At 37.6% G+C, this 5,339-nt stretch overlaps 1 protein-coding gene and 1 pseudogene across 1 annotated transcript in view; one reads left to right on the forward strand and one right to left on the reverse strand.

The window, feature by feature from the left end:
* EFCAB5 (EF-hand calcium binding domain 5) overlaps positions 1 to 5,339 on the forward strand; it is a 218,896-nt gene that overhangs the window by 59,241 nt on the left and 154,316 nt on the right. The gene's annotated exons all lie outside the window — the stretch shown is intronic.
* LOC121017262 (40S ribosomal protein S20-like) lies at positions 2,056 to 3,128 on the reverse strand (annotated as a pseudogene).

The following is a 5,339-nucleotide window of genomic DNA, read 5'->3' on the forward strand; positions in this document are numbered from 1 at the left end:
TTTTATTTTATTTTATTTTATTTTATTTTATTTTATTTTATTTTATTCATTTTATTTTATTATTTTTAAATCATGAAATGGTGTTGGGTTCTGTCAAATACCTTTTCTACATCAATTGAGATGATTATGTGTTTTTTCTTCCCCCTTCATTCTATTTCCTTTTCTTGTGATGTCTTTATCTGCTTTTGATATCAGAATAATGCTGGCGTCATAGAATGAGTTAGAAATTATTCTGTCCCCTTCAATTCTTTGGGAAGATCTTGGTAAGGATTGATTTTAATTCTTTAAATGTTTGATTGCACTGGCGAAGCAATATTGTCCAGACCTTTTCTTTGTTGGCAGAGTTTTGATTCCTAATTCAATCTCTTTACTTGCTAAAGTATGTTGAGATTTTCTATTTCTTTTTGAGTCAGTTTAGATAACTTTTGCGTTTCAAGGAATTTGTCCATTTATTCTAGGTTATTCTTTTTATCTCTGTGAGATTGGTGATAATGTTTCCATTTTCATTTCTTAATTAATTATTTTATTGAAGAGAGAGCACCCATGAGTTGGGGAGAGGGACAGAGAGGCAGAGGGAGAGGGAGAGAGAGAATCTTAAGCAGGCTCCAAGCTCAGCACAGAATCTGACACGGGGCTTGATCCTACAATCCTGGGATCATGACCTGAGCCCAAATCAAGAATTGGACAGTCACCTGACTGAGCCACCCAGGCACCAATTTCATTTTTTGTTTTAGTTATTTGTGTCTCTTTTATTCTTTGCCAGTCTAGCTAAAAGTTTGTCAATTATGTTGATCTTTCCAAAGAACTAACTTCTGATTTTATTGATTTTCTCTACTGTTTCTCTATTCTCTATTTTGTTTATCTCCACTCTAATCTTTATTATTTCTTTCCTTCTGCTTCAGTTCTGAGTTTATTTTGCTCTTCTTTTTTTAGTCCCATAAGATATAAAGTTAGGTTATTGATTTTGATTTTTTTTTTTTAATGTAGTCACTTACACCTATAAATTTCCCTTTGAGCACTGCATTCACTGCATCCTATAAGTTTTGGTATGTTGTGTTTTCATTTTCATTCATCTCTAAGAATTCTCTATTTCCCTTCTGATTTCTTCTTTGGCTCATTTGTGTTTAAGAGTGTATGTTTTAATTACCACAGATTTGTGATTTTTCCAGGTTTTCTTTTGTTATTGATTTCTAACTTCATCCTGCTTTGGTCAAAGAAGATGCTTTATGTGATATCTGTGTTTTTAAGTTTATTGAGATTTGCTTTATGGCCTAACATATGGTCTATCTGAAGGATATCCCATGTGCATTTGAGGAGAATGTGAATTCTACTTTGTTGGGTAAAATGTTCTCTATATGTATGTTAGGGATAGCTAGTTAATTTTTGTATAGGATGTGAGGTAGAGGTCCAACTTAATTTTTTCCCCATGTGGATGGCTAGTTGTTATAGGCATCATTTGCTGAAGAGAAAAAATTTTCCGTATTGAATGACCTTGGCACCTCTGTCGAAAATTAGTTGGTCATGGACATATGGGTTTAGTTCTGGACTTGTAATTCTTTTTAAAAAAATTTTTTTAATGTTTATTTTTGAGAGAGAGACAGAGCATGAGTGGGGGAGGGGCAGAGAGAGAGGGAGACACAGAATCCAAAGCAGACTCCAGGCTCTGAGCTGTCAGGACAGAGCCCGATGTGGGGCTTGAACCCACAAACTCTGAGATCATGACCTGAATCAAAGTTGGACACTCAACCGACTGAGCCACCCAGGCGCCCCTGGACTTTTAATTCTATTACATTTACTTATGCCTATCCTTATTCCAGTGCCAAATTTTTATAGTTTTCTTCATATTGGTCTTAACACATTTTTTGTTAGGTTTATCTCTAGATATTTTCAAGTTTTGTTGCTATTATAAGAAGAAATTTTGAAAAATTATATTTTTAATCAGTTATTGCTAGTACCCAGGATATCTCTATCCCTATCATCTATCTATCTATCTATCTATCTATCTATCTATCTATCTATCTAACAAATGATAAACAATTTCTTAAAAATGTTGATTTAAGCATATGCAAAGGTGACTTCAACCTCAACTGGCTCAATACTGATGGAACTAATTTGTTTAATGATATCAGAAGGCCTGTGCAAATCAATGAGTTGCTTATGGATCCTCATCTGTTTTTTTTTTTTTTTAATTTTTTTTTTCAACGTTTATTTATTTTTGGGACAGAGAGAGACAGAGCATGAATGGGGGAGGGGCAGAGAGAGAGGGAGACACAGAATCGGAAACAGGCTCCAGGCTCTGAGCCATCAGCCCAGAGCCTGACGCGGGGCTCGAACTCACGGAGCGCGAGATCGTGACCTGGCTGAAGTCGGACGCTTAACCGACTGCGCCACCCAGGCGCCCCTATGGATCCTCATCTGAAAATGATCCCAAGTCTTAGAACCTTCGTCACAAAGAGTTTTTCTTACAGTGATTCTCAAAGTTTTGGTAGGCATCTGAACTGGTCCTTTCACTTTGCAATTCTTTACTTTTGCTCTTCTGATCAAGTAAGCCAGCACATACCTTCTCCAAAGATTTTACACTGTGGTTTGTTAGAATATTCTAATTTGGTGAATTGCCACCTCTGGTTCCATGGGTGTCTTCCCAGCATCTTTAAAAGCCATGGCTGCAGTGGATTTCCTGATCAACTTGTTCCTCTGAGACAGTCAACAGCAGTGAGTCAGGAGCAGGAGCCAGATGTCCAGAGCTTTACTATAGTGCCGACTGCATCTTCCTCAAAAGACTTTTGTATTTTAATCATGTATCTTGCATTGATTATTTGGTGCTTTAAAAAAAATTGTGATAAAATACACATAATATAAAATTTACCATTTAAACTATGTTGGGGTGTACAGTTCAGTGTCATTAAGTAAATTCACATGTTGTACAATCATCACCACTATCTAGTTCCAGCAATTTTTCATCATTCCAAACAGAAATTCCATTTGGTAAGCCTTTTAAAGTGCAAGATTTGTTTCTTTCTTCAGGGTTACAAGATTTTCTTGCATTATCTCTTTGAATATTTCCTTGTCTCTATACTGTTGACTCACTCCATTGAACACTTGTATAAGATGAATATTAAAAGTTCTGGATCTATCCTCCTTTCTCTTTGCCTTTTTTTATCTGCTTTGGCTTAGCATTCCAGTTTGCTCGTTAGTTGTTCAGTATTTTCTGATCTTCAAGTCAATGTATTGATGGTTTTGTTGGCAACAGTAATTCTCTTTCATTCCCAAGTGATTTCTCTTTTTTTTGGATTCATTTAGTTTCTTTTTTAAAGATCATGACCTGAGCCTAAGTCAGATGCTTAATGGACTGAGCCACCCAGACACCCCTAGTTTCTTTTTTTAAAATAAACTATTATTGTTTATTTTTAAATAGTGAAGTCTGTCAGCAATTCATTTTGTCTCTATGTAGAGGCATTATCCTGCCTCTCTAGTCCAAACCCGCTTGTCCCAATACAGGGGTGAACACCTCTGATGCCTGATGGTTAGCTCAAATGGGGATGAAGGTACACAAATGGTCAGTGATTCCCCTGCTACCCATATCCACATCCTTTAAACTTGGGGTGCCTCAAAGTTGCCCCCCAATTTCACAGTGATTTTCTCTTGTTTTTTTTAATCCTATAGTTTTATCAATCAATCTGATTCTCCCTATCTTACATTTTTCAGAAAAGTTCAAAAGTTCTGACTACTCAAGACCCCCTTCATAATTGCCATGATTGACAGTTTTCTCATGTTTATATCACACACACACACACACACACACACACACACACACACACTTTGTAGTCATTTCTAGGTATTTTAGTAGATAGGGAATGTAAGTGCCTGTTCTTACTCTACTCTCTTGGTCTAATATCTCCATATTGCATTTAAAGATTAAAAAAAAAATGTTTATTTATTTTTGAGAGAGAGAGCGAGAGCAGCAGCAGCAGCAGCAGCAGCAGCAGCAGCAGAGAGAGGGAGCAGCAGAGAGAGAGGGAGACAGAAGATCCAAAGCAGGCTGTCTGCTGTCAATGCAGAGACGGATGCAGGACTCAAACTCACGAACCGTGAGATGATGACCTGAGCCAAAGTTGGACACTTAACCAACTAAGCCACCCAGGTGCCCCACTCCATATTGCATTAAACATTTTTTTAAAATATTTATTTATTTTTGGGAGACAGAGAGACAGAGTGCAAGCAGGGGAGGGGCAGAGAGAGAGGGAGACACAGAATCTGAAGCAGGCTCCAGGCTCCAAGTTGTCAGCATAGAGCCTGACGCTGGGCCTGAATCCTCGAAGTGCGGGATCATGACCTGGGCCAAAGTCGGACGCTTAACCGACTGAGCCACCCAGGCACCCATATTGCATTTTTAAAATGAAAATCTGGAAGAGGCTGGAAATAACAAGCCTCTCTTCAAGAGAGAGTAGACTCTCTTTACTGCCTACTCGGCAGAAATTTACTCACCTTTTTGCCTGACAATTAAACCTCAATTCTGTAGCAGGTGGAAATCACTTGATACCATAGAACTTGTTCTTTTTTAAAATTAATTAATATATTTTGAAAGAGAGAGAAGAGAGAGAGAGAGAGAGAGAGAGAGAGAGAGAGAGAGAGAATCCCAAGCAGGCTCTGCACAGTGCAGAGCCCAAATTCACGCACACGGTAAGATCATGACCTGAGCTGAAACCAAGAGTCAGGCGCTTAACCAACTGAGCCACCCAGGTGCCCCCAGAGAACTTGTTCTAACCCCTAACATGAAGGAATAACTTATGATTAGTCAAAATTATTCATAGTAATTCTCTTTCCCTTTACCAGTTACTGGTCTAGGGGTAGACATGCAACTTAATAAGGCCAATGAAATATAAAGGAAAATCTTAGAGTAGCAAGTCTGAGGTATTCTATTCTTATATAATAAAACAGAACCATAAGAGGAAAAATCACCTTTGTTCTCAAATCTCTTCCTTTAAAAGGATGCTGGGAGCTACAATAGCTATCTCGTGAGCCTCGGGTACAAGCACAAAAAATTAATAAAGAACAATTGAAGCAGGCTATGTACTTAATGAAAAACAGTGAGCTGCTGAATGACATCTGATTAAGTCAACAATTAATGTCCTTATGCTTAAAGTCACAGTTACCTGATTTTCTGTTATGTTCAGTTGTGTTTGAATACACCATGTAAATAGATGTAAAAAAAACTTTTTAAAAATAATATTCTATGCTTGTAGTGATGTCTCTGGTACTTTGTCTCACAGGGTCCCCCTTAGGATCTCTTGCAGGGCTGGTTTAGTGGTGACAAATTCCTTCAGTTTTTGTTTGTTTGG

This window comes from Herpailurus yagouaroundi, unplaced genomic scaffold, assembly GCF_014898765.1.
Source record: "Herpailurus yagouaroundi ecotype Mexico unplaced genomic scaffold, PumYag 215, whole genome shotgun sequence".
Classification (NCBI taxonomy): Eukaryota; Metazoa; Chordata; class Mammalia; order Carnivora; family Felidae; genus Herpailurus; species Herpailurus yagouaroundi.